The 14,444-nt window shown below is 44.3% G+C and overlaps 1 non-coding gene and 1 pseudogene across 1 annotated transcript; one reads left to right on the forward strand and one right to left on the reverse strand.

Annotated features, from left to right (window-relative positions):
* Nucleotides 1-271: 271 nt before the first annotated feature.
* On the reverse strand, nt 272-738 carry LOC136329159 (ferritin light chain pseudogene; annotated as a pseudogene).
* A 5,589-nt stretch (nt 739-6,327) lies between these two features.
* TRNAA-AGC (transfer RNA alanine (anticodon AGC)) lies at nt 6,328-6,403 on the forward strand. The gene has a single exon. It is a non-coding gene; the product is annotated as a tRNA-Ala (tRNA).
* The last annotated feature ends 8,041 nt before the right edge of the window (nt 6,404-14,444 follow it).

Raw genomic sequence — 14,444 nt, forward strand, 5'->3', positions numbered from 1 at the left:
CAGCAGTAGGAAGGGTGGGGAGTGCCAGCCCAGGCAGGCGATGTCAGAGGGGGAAGTTGAATGTGGCAGAAAATGGAATTTTGTCGCACATGTAAAAGGAACTAAAAATAGAGTTTGTCATTTGTTTGTTTGTTTTCTATTTGGTCCTATACGTGGGAGAAGGCTCCAGGGTGGTTAAAAGGATACTGGTTTCCAGGAGAGGCTCAGACAGAAGCCTGACACTAAAGGAATGCAGAGGGGCTCCTCAAAGGCCTCTGGGCTCCAAAAGCTCCTAGTCATGCTTGAGGGGGAGCCTTTTGAAGAAATAGACACCCAGCCCAGCCTGGGGGCTGGCCAGCTTGCAGAGGTTGGTCAGGTGGTCGCTCATCTTCTTAATGAGTTTCACCTGCTCATCCAGGAAGCGGTTCTCCAGGAAGTCACAGAGATGAGGGTCTGTGCAGGTAGAACGCAGGGCAGGCAGACCCACAAGGGCCTTGTTCAGGTTCTTGTCCCGGCCATGGTGGCTTCTGTGGCATCCTGAGTTATACCCACTTTGCGTCTTTAAGAGATGCTTGGCGCCCTCCAGCTTTTCTCCTCAGCCAACAGAAAAGTGGCCCACTTCCTCCAGAGCCACATCGTCAGGTGGAAATAGAAGCCCAGAGAGAGGTAGGTGTAGGAGGCCCTCAGATGCAGGTTGACCAGGCAGCTGATGGCAGCTTCCACCTCAGTGGAATAATTCTGATGAATTTGGGAGTTCATGGTTGTTTGGCAATAAGGAGTTAAGATTAAAAAAATGGTATTGAGCCTGACCAGGCAGTGGCGCAGTGGACAGAGTGTCGGACTTGGATGTGGAGGACCCAGGTTTGAGACCCCGGAGTTGCCAGCTTGGGCGCAGGCTCATCTGGCTTGAGCAAAAAGCTCTGGCCCGATCAAGGGGTTCTAGCTCTGCTGAGGGCCCATGGTCAAGGGTGAGAGAGCAATCAATGAACAACTAAGGTGTTGCAATGAAAGGCTGATGATTGATGCTTCTCGTCTTTCTTGGTTCCTGACTGTCCCTATCTATCCCTCTCTCTGACTCTCGCTCTGTCTCTGTAAAAAAAAAAAAAAAAAAAAAAAATTGTATTGCCTGGTCTCAGGGTCTAGGATAGCTGAAATGGTCCTGAAAGTGGTAACTGGAAAAGAGGTTGGAGGGGATAGGGAACAGTGAGAGCTGAGGAGCCACTGAGCCATTTCACCCGCAGGTGTTGTGAAGTACCAAAGGCTACAGAATTAATATTTTAGGAGGCTTGGAGAACATTTTATTAATTTGGGTTAAGGTGTGCAGAGAAATTGTGAGAATAGTCTCTGTACTGTGTGATTGGCATAACCAGGATGGCTCTTGACATTGTATTGTAAACGAAAAGGGAAGGAAAACATGGATTCCCTGACATTCCACCACACCTGTGGGGAAAGGAGTGAATGGCTAGCCAGGTGCAGGAAGAGAAAAGCCAAAATAAACCTTTTCTTATAACTATGAGCCATTTGTGGGCATTTGTCCCCACAGAAACTACCTCTTATGTAAATGCATGTGGTTAATACGTCTGACTCTGGACAGAGAGATGGCGGATGAACACTAGAAAATATAGGAAGGCCTTTTAATATGTAAAGAGATATCTTTCTACCATTGTGTTGATTTGGTTTCTCCAAAAGGATGTATGGCTTGCAAATTGAACATGGTCCTATCATGTTAAAGGACATATGACTATAACCAATAGTGGTAAAGGGCTCCTAAGTACAATTTTTGCTTCTGTACTTCCCACTTTCAAAACTATAAAAACTAGGTAGAATAAAGGGCCAGCGCGCTCTCCCTCAGATTTCTGTTGGAGCTGCCACCACTTGGCCAAGCTAGACAATAAAGCTTTGATGTGTAAACGACGAACATTGTTCCTGTCTTTCATATTTTGGGTCCCTCCGAATTTGGCTTAACAAGAGCAAAGGCCCTGAGGTGAGAGTGTGCCTGGTGACCACTGTGGAGCAGGCTGGAAGGGGAAGGGAGTAGGAAATAAAATCAGAGAAGCCACAGGGGCTGGTTCTGCAGGGCCTTTTGAGTGAGAAGAGCTATAGCAGGGGTCGGGAACCTATCTCTTGCGAGCCAGATGTGGCTCTTTTGATGGCTGCATCTGGCTCACGGACAAATCTTTAATAAAAAAAAAATAATAACGTTAAAAATATAAAACAGCCTGAGCAGGCGGTGGCACAGTGGATAGAGCATCGGACTGGGATGCCGAGGATCCAGGTTCGAGACCCCGAGGTCACCAGCTTGAGCGCGGGCTCATCTGGTTTGAGCAAAAGCTCACCAGCTTGGACCCAAGATCACTGGCTCCAGCAAGGGGTTACTCGGTCTGCTGAAGGCCCATGGTCAAGGCACATATGAGAAAGCAATCAATGAACAACTAAGGTGTCACAATGCACAACAAAAAGCTGATGATTGATGCTTCTCATCTCTCTCCGTTCCTGTCTGTCTGTCCCTGTCTATCCTTCTCTCTGTCTCTAAAATATATATATTTTATTACATATATATATTTTAGAGACATGTATTACAATCCATTCATTTCCTACTGCTCATGTTCATGGTTGCGGGTGGCTGGAGCCAGTCACAGCTGTCCTCCAGGACAACACTAAATTTTTATTGGATAATGCATAACGTACCCAGGTTGTTGTATGGCTCTCACGGAATTACATTTTAAAATATGTGGCATTCATAGCTCTCTCAGCCAAAAAGTTTCCCAACCCCTGAGCTATAGGGAAGTTTGAGTAGGGCTATGGCATGATCCAACTTGCTCTCCCAGGCATGATCAGTATGGTGGCTGCAGGGCAGAAGCAGGGAGGCCTGTTAGAAGGCCATTGCAAAATTCCGTGCGTGTGGGAATGGTGGCTTGGATCAGAGACAGTGGTGGAGCTGGTAAAAAGGGTCAAATTCGGGTATGTTTTGATGTGAAGCCAACAGAACTTACTGACAGATTGCAAAGAGGTGTAGAAAACAAGAATTGAGAATGACTCCGGGAGTGACTAGCAGAGATGACCGTCAGAAGACAGCTGCAGACAGAGGAGTGGCTTTGCTGGTTTCTGGGTCCAGGGCCTCCTGCCTGCACGTCTTGCCCTGGGAACTCATCACATGCATTCATGTCATTCCAAAAAGCCCTCTCACTCCTCTGCTTTCTGCTTAAGCCAGTTTGAATGGGTGTCTATTAGGAGCAACTGAAAGACAGTTTTCTGGCTGATTCCCCCTTCATTTCTCATTTTGTTGGCCTAAAACCTCATAATTTGTAAAAGTTGATTCTAGAGAAAGAGGAAAGAAAAAAGAGAAAGAAACATTGATTTATTGTTCTATTCATTTATGCATTCATTGGTTGATTCTTGTATATGCCCTGATCGGGGATAGAACCCGCAAACTTGGCGTATAGGGATGACATCCTAACCAACGGAGTTAACCAGCCAGGGCCATCAATATCATTCTCTCTGTTTCCCAAAGTTGAATTTTGCCTTGAATTTATGAACATTTTCAATATTAGTTAATTATTTTCATGCTGTCTTCTTTGAACTTGTTGATTAAGCTCAACCAAGTTGTCAAAAAAAATTCAAGTGAATAAAACCTCTTGAAAAGGCAAGAATAACCTTCAATGAATTGGAAAAATAAAAACTATTGATAAACCATATTTAGTTAAGCCATAATCTTGTCCTTTGGAAGCCCATGTACTTTTAATATGAAATATTAGAAGTGGTATTCTGATCTTAAATAGAAGAGATTGTGGCAGCTTGTGTTACAGAGAGTCATCATTTGTGATAACCTCATTTAATGTGGACTTCAGATCCACAGGCAAACATCTACATGCTCCCATAAGGAAGCTTTTGTACAAATAAGACAAGTATTTCCTGACCCTTTGGTTTCCTTGAAGGAATTCCAGATGTGTAGAGTCCCACACCTTCCTCTCTGGGCCCTCATACTCAGACTTACAAAGTGTTTCCAAAATACCTCATGTGTTTCAAAATATTTGTTACCACTTTGGAGTTTCACCCCCAGTAGATTGTCTTGGAACTTCCAGGTGTTCTTCTGGAAGAAGGCATTTCACTTTGGGGATTCTAACAGTTACTAAGGCCTGTAGGGTCATCAATCTACAATAAAAGCTTATTATATATAACACTTTTTTAGATTGAAGCTAAACCATCTGACATGTCTTTGTGCCTGCTAATGGCACAGTATTAGTCTAAGGCGGCAACTTTCCCATTTCCTTAGCTTCTAAACAATGTGTTTTATTTGGTCCAAACTATAATGTTGACTAGCTCCATGGAAGCCGGTAAAATCAGCACTTGGACAATTGCACAAAAGGCATCTTGGTTTTAGCTGTTAATTGTATGAAGTTGAAAACCAGATTTTTGAGCTGGATCTGATACAATGAAAACCAATCTCATAAAAAAGAACTTTGTTCTAGCCCTGGCTGGATAGCTTGGTTGGTTAGAGCATCATCCTTATATGCAAAGGTTACAGGTTTGATCCCCAGTCAGGGCACATACAGGAGCAGATTGATGTTTCTTTCTGTCTGTCTCTCTCTTCCTTCCTCTCTTTCTAAAATCAATAAATTAAAAAAAAGTTTTAAGGTTATAAAGAACTTTGTTCTTTATTTTGCATGTAGAGACACTTTAAAAAGTTCAAACATTTTTTCTGAGTCAAAGGATATTTTACACGCATATAAACAGCTCTTGGAATTAATGTTATGATAATAGCAATGAAAATGAGAACAGAAGAGTTGGATATAAGGTTTTGGGAGCACATTCCCATAACTGAAGGACAAAGAGATGGAAAATAGGAGAGAAATTATCAGAAAAGTGGAGGGCCAGTCTAGGACCTGAGTTTTAAGAGTTTCAGAAAGAACAGAGGAAATAGGGGAGGAAATCCTCAAAAAGAAAAAAACAGTTCAGAAACTCTGAAGAACAATCATTACCATAGTAAGGCCCACTAAGTTCCCAGAAAATTAGATGGAACTTGGTTCATGCCAAGTTACATCGCCAGGAAATTTCAGAACAATAGGGACAAAAAGAAGATGTTATAAGATTCCAAAGAGAAAAACAAGTTTTCCGCAGGCACACGCACAGGTGTGAGTGTGCACGCACGCACACACATACACAGTCTAGTTGTGATGTTAAATCTTGAGAAACAAAAGACATTGATTCTGTTACCATGGAAAAAGCCATGTATGCAAGAAGGTACTTTTTTGGGTGTACTCTGTTGTTTTGTCTGCCCAGAACTATACCTCATTCTTCTGGAAGATGGTCCTGTCCCTCTCTCCTCATCATATACAATGTGTTTCAAATGGGCGTTCCCCAGTCTTATAGGCCCCCACCTCCCTAGCTGTGTTATATAGACCAGCACTTCCCCCATGATTGTTAAACTCAGAGCTAGAGAGAACGGCTGCCTTCCTGCTGGGTGGTGAAGATGGGAGATTCTATAGCTGCTGACCACTATGACTCCAATAAATATTTGAAACAATAGAGTTTAGATAGGGAAGCAGAGATGACAGATTTGGCAGTGTCAGAGTCCTTGGATCCAGCTGTCCCTGAAACCAGGGCTAGCAAGACCCTTGCACTTTCCATGGTGATGTTGAGTCTTCCAAAACAAAACAAAAAACACTTTTCTGAACTGGGTTTCCACTGTTTGAAACAAAGACTTGTGCCTAATACAGAAATGTAAGAGGCAATTACACTTACTTATGTAATAAATTAATCATTATAACTGACATGTATGGGGACTTCTGATATGCCAAGCTATATGCAAATGCTTTTAGTGTAGTTTCTCCCATCCAAGTACTAACCAGGCCCAATCCTGCTTAGCTTCTGAGATCAGACGAGATCGGCGTGTCCAGGGTGGTATGGCCACAGACTATATTGTAGTATCTCATTCAGTCCTTCCAGTAGCCACTGGATGTAAGTCCTATTATCATCTCCATTACACAGATGAGAAAACCGAGGACAGAGCAGGTGAGTTACTTTTTTCATGGTCTGGGATTAAAACTTAAGCCCTTAAGAGACCTCCAGAGACCCTCCCATCAATGGGACGCTGCCTTCCTGCCCACATTTCCCCTCTTTTCACCCCCTTCCAGCCACATTCCACCTTGTCAACCTCTCATGCTTTGTCTTCTGTTGAATACTTTTTGTCCCTAGCTCTGCCTGGCAAAGTCCTATTACCCTTCCAGACCCAGTCAACAGTGTCCTGCCCTGCTCCATCACGAACCCCTCATTCTCAAAAGCGGATTCTTTCCTAGTCTGTTCCATGTCCTCACCACATTTGCAAACTATTATAAAAATAAAGGCACAGCCCTGGCCGGTTGGCTCAGCGGTAGAGCGTCGGCCTAGCGTGCGGAAGACCCGGGTTCGATTCCCGGCCAGGGCACACAGGAGAAGCGCCCATTTGCTTCTCCACCCCTCCGCCGCGCTTTCCTCTCTGTCTCTCTCTTCCCCTCCCGCAGCCAAGGCTCCATTGGAGCAAAGATGGCCTGGGCGCTGGGGATGGCTCTGTGGCCTCTACCTCAGGCGCTAGAGTGGCTCTGGTCGCAACATGGCGACGCCCAGGATGGGCAGAGCATCGCCCCCTGGTGGGCAGAGCGTCGCCCCTGGTGGGCGTGCCGGGTGGATCCCGGTCGGGCGCATGCGGGAGTCTGTCTGACTGTCTCTCCCCGTTTCCAGCTTCAGAAAAATGAAAAAATAAAAAAATAAAAAAAAATAAAGGCACAGACTTTGTTCAGGTGAAGTTTAAGTCCTAGCTCTACCACTCTCTTGTTTGGATAAGAGTCTTAACACATCTGGACTTCAAATTCCTCACCTGTAAATGGGGTGAACTGGAACTGCCTTATTGAATTGTTGTATTAAATGAGTTAGTACAGTTGGCACAGTGGATAGAGCATTGACCTGGAATGCTGAGGTCACCAGTTTGAAACCCTGTACTTGCCTGGCCAAGGCACATATGACAAGCAACAACTAAAGTGAAGCAACAATAAGTTAATATTTCTTGCTCCCTGCCCCCATCTTTCTGTAAAATCAATAAATAAAATCTTTTAAAAAGAATGAAAATAGCCTTGACCAGGCAGTGGCACAGTGGATAGAGCGTTGGACTGGGATGCGGAGGACCCAGGTTCGAGACCTCCAGGTCGCCAGCTTGAGCGCGGGCTCATCTGGTTGGAGCAAAACTCACCAGCTTGGACCCAAGGTCGCTGGCTTGAGCAAGGGATTACTCAGTCTGCTGAAGGCCCACAGTCAAGGCACATATGAGAAAGCAATCAATTAACAACTAAGGTGTCGCAACAAAAAACTGATGATTGATGCTTCTCATCTATCTCTGTTCCTGTCTGTCTGTCCCTATCTATCCCTCTCTCTGACTCTCTCTCTGTCACTGTAAAAAAAAAGAAAAAAGAAAAAAAGAAAATGAGTTAATACATGCTATAACAAATTCTTAGAATACTGCCTGTTTTGTAGTGAGCATATAATGAATGTTAGCTATTGTGATTATTAACATATAATATTATCTTCAGGCAAGTAGCTTACAAACATTATAAGCCTTAGATTCTTTATAAGGTAGAAATGACAATAGCTCAGGCCCACAGAGCTGTCATGAGATTAAGATCAGCTACTGCTTGGTAAGCACCTGGTATTATCATCAGCACACCGTGAATAGGGGCTGCTGCTGCCAGCTGTTGATGTTGCCATCTATTTTGAGAGTCTCACAGTGTACTTTCTGGGACTATCTCTTCCTCTAGGCACTGGCATCTTGTGGGAAGATGCCCTATGTGATGATCCAAGTGGCTGCTCACTCAAGACCTCTCTCCCTGGCTTCCAACTGATTGGCTTCCCAGTTAAGAAGGTAAACATTTAAATGTTTAAGTCTGGTTAGGTTCTTTTAAAAATAGTCCATGTCTAAAAAAATGTTCCTGGCTGCATATGAAATACACAGATCTAGTCTCCTTATAAAAAAAATGTATGCATTAGCCCTGGCCAGGTTGCTCAGTTGCTTAGAGGTGTCCTGATTCACCAAGGTTGCCAGTTCAATCCCCTATCAGGGCACATACAAAAATCAGCCAATGAAAGCATAAATAAGTGGAACAACAAATCTCTCTCTCTCTCAAATCAATCAATAAAACAAAACTAACTTAAGAATACTTTAGGCTCTGGCCAGTTAGCTCAGTAGGTTAGAGCATTGTCCCAAAACGGCAAGGTTGTAGGTTCGATCCCTGGTCAGGACACTCATGAGAAGCAACCAATAAATGCACAACTAAGTGGAACAACAAATGAATGCTTCCCTTTCCCCTCCTGTCTCTCTCCCTTTCTCTCTCTGTCTCTCTAAAAATCAATTAATAAATAAAAGTTTAAAAAAAAATTAAGCCCTGGCTGGATAGCTTGGTTGGTAGAGCATAATCCAGAAGCACAGAGGTTGCTGGTTCAATCCCTGGCCAGGGCGCATAGAGGAACAGATCAATGTTCCTGTCTCTCTCTCGCTCTCTCCCTTCCTCTCTCTAAAATCAATCAAATAAACATAAAAAAATTCTTTAGAGCCTACTGATCATTCATATAGTCTAATACTTCACAACAATTTTGGAAAGCACATGATATTATATAATATTAAAATGTGGTATTATAGAAAGTTTTATAAAAAAATATTAAAAGTAAAATATACTTGTAATCCTTTTAGAAGTCTTGTCCATGTTGAAAGACTGACAGTGAATTAAAATTTTAAAAGCAGCCTGACCAGGCGGTGGCGCAGTGGATAGAGCGTCAGACTGGGATGCAGAGGACCCAGATTCGAGACCCCGAGGTTGCCACCTTGAGCGTTGGCTCATCTGGTTTGAGCAAGAGCCCACCAGCTTGAACCCGATGTCGCTGGCTTCAGCAAGGGGTTGCTCGGTCTGCTGGAGGCCCACGGTCAAGGCACATATGAGAGAGCAATCAATGAACAGCTAAGGTGTTGCAACACACAATGAAAAACTAATGATTGATGCTTCTCATCTCTCTGTTCCTGTCTGTCTGTCCCTGTCTATCCCTCTCTCTGACTCACTCTCTGTCTCTGTAAAAATAAAATAAAATTAAATTAAATTAAATTTAAAAAAATTTAAAAGCATAGGAAAAATATATATTTTTAAAATTTATTTTTTATTTTTTTTCCGAAGCTGGAAACGGGGAGACAGACAGACTCCCACATGCGCCCAACCGGGATCCACCCAGCATGCCCACCAGGGGGCGATGCTCTGCCCATCTGGGACGTCACTCTGCCGCAATCAGAGCCATTCTAGCGCCTGAGGCAGAGGCCACAGAGCCATCCTCAGCTCCCGGGCAAACTTTGCTCCAGTGGAGCCTCAGCTGCAGGAGGGGAAGAGAGAGACAGAGAGGAAGGAGAGGGGGAGGGGTGGAAAAGCAGATGGGCACCTCTCCTGTGTGCCCTGGCCGGGAATCGAACCCGGGGCTCCTGCACGCCAGGCCGACGCTCTACCACTGAGCCAACCGGCCAGGGCCGGAAAAATATTTTGTGCTAAAAATTATTAGAACTATTTTCTAATATTCATGTTTTAAGTGCCTCTAGTAAAGTATTATGATGTGGAACAGTGTGTCAAAGGCAGGTAATAACATTCAGCTTGTGAATGTTAAATTGATTTAGCCCCAAAGGTGAAATAAGGGTGAAACGGGTCATTTTATACATAGCTAAGAGACCCCTCCATCTCTAGCACACTGATCCTCAACCCACTCTGCCCCACACCTAACTCCTTTGCCTCACTTAAGAATCCAGTGCCAGGCCTGACCTGTGGTGACGCAGTGGATAAAGTGTCGACCTGGAAATGCTGAGGTCGCCGGTTCGAAACCCTGGGCTTGCCTGGTTAAGGCACATATGGGAGTTGATGCTTCCAGCTCCTCCCCCCTTCTCTCTCTCTGTCTCTCCTCTCTCTGTCTCTCCCTCTCCTCTGTAAAAAAAAAAAAAAAAGAATCCAGTGCCGCCCTGGCTGGTTGGCTCAGCGGTAGAGCGTCGGCCTGGTGTGCAAGGGACCGGGGTTCGATTCCCGGCCAGGGCACATAGGAGAAGCGCCCACTTGCTTCTCTACCCCCACCCCCTCCTTCCTCTCTGTCTCTCTCTTCCCCTCCTGCAGCAAGGCTCCATTGGAGCAAGGATGGCCCGGGCGCTGGGGATGGCTCCTTGGTCTCTGCCCCAGGCGCTAGAGTGGCTCTGGTCGCGGCAGAGCGAGGCCCGGAGGGGCAGAGCATCGCCCCCTGGTGGGCAGAGCGTCGCCCCTGGTGGGCGTGCCGGGTGGATCCCGGTCGGGCGCATGCGGGAGTCTAACTGTCTCTCCCTGTTTCCAGCTTCAGAAAAATACAAAAAAAAAAAAAAAAAAAGAATCCAGTGCTGCCTGACCAGGCAGTGGCACAGTGGATAGAGCGTCGGACTGAGATGCGGAGGACCCAGGTTCGAGACCCTGAGGTCACCAGCTTGAGCGCGGGTTCATCTGGTTTGAGCAATGCTTACCAGCTTGGACCCAAGGTCGCTGGCTCCAGCAAGGGGTTACTTGGTCTGCTATAGCCCCACAGTCAAGGCACATATGAGAAAGCAATCAATGAACAACTAAGGTGTTGCAACAAAAAACTGATGAGTCTGTCCCTATCTATCCCGCTCTCTGACTCTCTATCTCTGTAAAAAAAAAAAAAAAAAAAAAAGAACCCAGTGCCACCTGACTGGTGGTGGTGCAGCAGATAAAGCATGGACCTGGGATGCTGAGGGACCCAAGTTTGAGCACCCCCCCGGCACCCCCCCATCAAGGTACATATGAGAAGCAATCAATAAACAACTAAATGACACAACAACAAGTCAATGCTTCTCATCTCTCTTCCTTCCTGTCCCACACACTCTCTCTCTTTCTCTCTTCCTGCTATAAAAAAAGAAAACAACTGAGTGTCATAATGATGACAAAATGGCTGCTCAGATTACACTCCATAGCACCAAGATGGGACAGCCCTGAAAGCTAGCCAGTACCAACTGCTTTCCCCAGGAACAAGATCCCTCTGCTGCAAACTAAATTACTTTTCAAGACCTCCTTAACCTGTGACCCTAGCCATGTAAAATCTCTTTATTGCTAGTCCTGTTTACTAATTATGACTGTAACATGTCAAGAATTTTTTTCCCACATATGCTCAATGTATTTGTATTTCCCAACGACAGAGAATGCTGGCTGTACCCTGTGCCTTGGGTTACCTGTTGTTTCTTTTATTGTACTTTGGTTTGTTAGCCATGAAAAAATTCTGGGGCAGAAAGAAATACTGGGAAGTAGATTGCAACCCACACTGTCCAGAAATTGAGCTGCGTACCTTCTGATAACACGAGATCTAGTTTAGCTTGCTCCTGGAGAAAATTCAAGCAACTTGGTGCTTATTCAAGCATTCATATCATGGTGTCAATTTCCAGCATAAGTTGGAACTCTCAGCACACATGGCTTTCAAAGGAAAAATAAAAGCAAGTCATTTAAAAATAGTATTTTCTGTCCTGGCCAGATACCTCAGGTGGTTGGAGCATCGTCCCAAACAGAGGAGGATGCTGGTTCAATCGCTGGTCAGGGCACATACAGGAACAGCTATTCCTGTCTCTCTCCCTTCCTCTCTCTAAAGTCAATAAAATAAACATTTAAAAAAATAATATTTTCCAATATGTCACTTGATGAATTTTTATAACAGATTGACTATTAAAAATTCTATCCAGGTTATTTTTATTTTATTTTATTTTTAATATTTTATTTATTTATTTATTTATTTATTTTTTTTTTTTAGAGAGAGGGGAGAGAGAGAGAGAGAGAAGGGGGAGGAGCAGGAAGCATCAACTCCCATATGTGCCTTGACCAGGCAAGCCCAGGGTTTCGAACCGGCAACCTCAGTGTTCCAGGTCAACGCTTTATCCCACTGCGCCACCATAGGTCAGGCTATCTGGGTTATTTTTGAAACAGATAAACTGAAAGTGTGTTCATCAACAAAATTAAATCAGTATATGTGGCCAACTTGTTTACAAGTTTCTCATTTTAAAGGCAGTAGTGTATTTATATTCTACAGTATCCAATCTGTAAGTCAAGTTGTTTTTATTCAGAATTGCATTTTGTAGATATAGAGCATCACAAATCATGTCCTGGAATAAGAAATGTAGTTTTTTGGTACTAGTCAGCCCAAAAACCCCTGTTGAGATACTTTCCCAAAATTAGTATCATTAGTATTAGTATTATTTTTATTACTTTCCCAGAAAAAATAGGGAAACACCATAAACATTATTCTTACAGATAAAAAGAGATAACAATTAATCTTTTATTGTCCACTGTAAAAACTTTTTTAAGTTCTTCATAATTAAATATTTAGACATTTCTATATTATTTGTTCACTTGTAGGAGACAACTAAGTAAAGACTACATTAGACTCTTTCAAAAGCTAAATCTCAATATTGAACTCTGTTGCCAAACTTTTGGTATCCAGATTAAAATTCATAGACGTGAAATGAGAACACAATATGAAAGAACCTATATCCGCTGGGGTCTTAGGCCAAGTATCTTCTGAATGACAGGAAAAGGAAGTTCTGCTCATCTTACTAATTACTCACATTTCATCTTGAAGTAACTGCTGCTTTTTGGCTTACATGTGGCACTTTTTTTGGGGGGATAGGAAAGTGTATAAAATAGGACAGACCTTACCGGTTTCTGTTTGAGAGACTGTCTCTGACATCCTTTTTTCTTCCTCTTCTGTTAATATTGCGGGACAGGTTTCCTCTGGGCTTCCCAAGCCTTTGGTATGTGGCAACAGTTTCCAGTCAGATCGTCGGTGCCAGTGTGTTGGGGAGGGTCAAATTCAGCACAGTACCTGGGGCACTGGCTGTAGGAATCCAGGAAGCAGGAAGGCATTGCTTAATAGTCTTCAAAGGCATGCTCGGGTTGATTACCGTGTCTGTTGGATAAACTTGGTCCAACAGTCAGCTCTACAGGGTGAGATCTTCCAGCTGAGTCACATGGCCTGGTTTCAGTATCCCTTGCACAATACAAGCCTTGACTAAACTCTGACTTCCGGGTCCCCCAGAAGGTGGTCTTGGAGCACTGGCCTGCCAGAAAAATGTAAGGTGGGTGTGATGATGCTCAACAACATAGCACCCTTGCCTAAGCCCAGGACTCCCATGGTCACTGTGATTGGCAGCTGCCCGGACACTTCCATGCTAGAGAGAGAGAGAGAGATTCAGGCCACCTCCAGACAAGGCCAGAAAGGGTTTTAGCCTGGCCTAGTGAGCCTGCTCACCCAACTCTCATATCCTCATATCCACTTGTTAATTCAAAGGTTTTAAAATCACTTGTAATCTATAATCATGCTCTCTTCCCCACTATTTTTTCATTTTTTTTAAAGAGAGGTATAATTTCCATGGAATGCAAGCCTCAGCTTGTAAGAATACAGTTAGATGAGTTCTGACAAAGGCATGCACCTTTGTAACCCTCACCCTTCTCAAGATAAAGAATATTTACATCACCCTAGAAAGGTTGCTCATGCTCTTCTCTGTTAATCTCCCTGCCTGCATCCCAGGCAGCCAGTCCCTCCCGGATAATAATGCACAGAAAGAGTTTGCCATTCTGATTTTTGCACGTAGTATTATATTATAAACAATTGTTCATGGTAATGTATGGAAGGAAGTCATATTGACTGATTATCAAGTACTTCATGAATATTATCTTATTTATTTCTCACAACCACTGTGTCAGGTATCAGTATCCCAATTTTACAGGTGAGATCACTGAGGCCCACATTGGTGAAATAGCTTAATTGATAGCTTGGGTCTTAAGTAGTGGGACTGCTACTGGGAACCAAGGCTATGAAACTCACAAGTTTCCATCCCATTCTGCTCATAATACCTCAGTATAAATTCCTATGAGTGACACATTTTAAAAATGCGGAGGCAGCCTGACCAGGCGATGGCGCAGTGGATAGAACGTCCGACTGAGTGGATAGAACGTCCGACTGGGATGTGGAGGACCCAGGTTCGAGACCCCGAGCTCGCCAGCTTGAGCACGGGCTCATCTGGTTTGAGTAAAACTCACCAGCATGAGCCCAAGGTTGCTGGCTCAAGCAAGGGGTGACTTGGTCTGCTGTAGCCCCCCGGTCAAGGCACATATGAGAAAGCAATCAATGAACAACTAAGGTGTCCCAACGAAAAACTAATGATTGAGGCTTCTCATCTCTCTTCGTTCCTGTCTGTCTGTCCCTATCTATCCCTCTCTCTGACTCTGTCTCTGAAAAATATAACAAACAAACAAAAATGCGGAGGCAGGCCCTGGCCGGTTGGCTCAGTGGTAGAGTGTCGGCCTGGCGTGCGGGGGACCCGGGTTCGATTCCCGGCCAGGGCACATAGGAGAAGCGCCCATTTGCTTCTTCACCCCCCCCTCCTTCCTCTCTGT

The sequence above is a fragment of the Saccopteryx bilineata genome, chromosome 3 (assembly GCF_036850765.1).
Source record: "Saccopteryx bilineata isolate mSacBil1 chromosome 3, mSacBil1_pri_phased_curated, whole genome shotgun sequence".
In the NCBI taxonomy this organism is placed as follows: domain Eukaryota; kingdom Metazoa; phylum Chordata; class Mammalia; order Chiroptera; family Emballonuridae; genus Saccopteryx; species Saccopteryx bilineata.